The sequence below is a fragment of the Beta vulgaris genome, chromosome 6, assembly GCF_026745355.1.
Source record: "Beta vulgaris subsp. vulgaris cultivar EL10 chromosome 6, EL10.2, whole genome shotgun sequence".
In the NCBI taxonomy this organism is placed as follows: Eukaryota; Viridiplantae; Streptophyta; class Magnoliopsida; order Caryophyllales; family Amaranthaceae; genus Beta; species Beta vulgaris.
In genome coordinates, this window is record NC_079207.1 from 63004286 (window position 1) to 63005540 (window position 1255).

The 1255-nt window shown below is 41.4% G+C and overlaps 1 non-coding gene across 1 annotated transcript; it reads left to right on the plus strand.

The window, feature by feature from the left end:
• The first annotated feature begins 437 nt into the window (after window positions 1-437).
• On the plus strand, window positions 438-544 carry LOC125499200 (small nucleolar RNA R71). Its single transcript, XR_007275917.1, has one exon. It is a non-coding gene; the product is annotated as a small nucleolar RNA R71 (small nucleolar RNA).
• Window positions 545-1255: the final 711 nt, after the last annotated feature.

The following is a 1255-nucleotide window of genomic DNA, read 5'->3' on the forward strand; positions in this document are numbered from 1 at the left end:
TGTGCTTCCATCCCTCATTGTATGTGTTAGAATAAGGATCATATGGCCGCTTTGGATTGGAATTATAAAGAGCATTGGCTTGCTCAATTGTCATCCATTTGTTGATTTGACATTCAGTAGCAGCATGTCCTTGGACTCCACACATCTGACATGAGACCATCATAGATGAACCAGCTTGGAGTCGATCAAACTTGTGAGATAGTGCCTGCACAGTATTAGTTAAAGTGGTTAGCGCATCAACATCATATTTACCTCCCTTCTTAGCACGATTGCGACCATTTGGATGGTAGTTGTCATTGGCCGCCATCTTCTCAATCAACTCCTTTGCTTCGGTTGGGTTCTTAGTCATAAGGGAACCTCCTGAAGCAGCATCAATGTAGATACGAAACTCATGTGTCAAACCATTGTAGAAAGTCTGTATCAACATCCATTCAGGAATCCCGTGATGAGGACATTGTCTTTGCAAACGTAGAAACCTTCTCCATGCTTCATACAATGATTCGTCGTCATGTTGCTCAAAGGTTGCTAACTCGTTCCTCAGCTTCGCGGTCTTTTCTTGCCCCAAAAACTTCACCAAGAATGCTTTGGCAAGTTTCCCCCATGTATCAAACGTTCCAACACCTTCATCTCTCAACCACTCTTTGCTCTATCTCGAAGAGAGAAAGGAAAAAGGCGTAGTCGAATAGCATCCTCACTCACACTGTTGATTTTCACTGTGTCGCATTTCTCCAAGAAACTAGCAATGTGACTCACAGGGCATTCATTGGGTAACCCTGCAAATGAATCGTTGGAGATGAACTGGATGAATTGAGGCTTAAGTTCAAAATTTGCAGCATTGACGGCTGGTCGAACAATGCTCGATAATGCACCAGTTGTAGTATCTGGTACACCGTACTCCCAAAGAGTTTTAGTTGCTTCTTCACCCATTGCTTTCTTCTTATTCTTAATTCGTCTCTTTGTACTTCCTTGCTTGCGTGCAGTGGCTTCGATTTCAAGATCTAGAGGAATCAAATTCTGTGGACCTCTACGTCGAGTTTGCATGCAACAAAGAAAGAACTAAAAACAAAAGATCAAATAAACAAGAAATGATAGCCGAAGCAGCAAACTAAAAAAAAAAACTTAGCAAAAATAAAATCAAAAATAACTAATTTAAATACCGTTAGTCCCCGGCAACGGCGCCAAAATTTGAAAGGCTTATCGCGTACCTAACAAAAATAACCTAACTATTCCTCCTAACTAATGTAGTCGGGCAAGT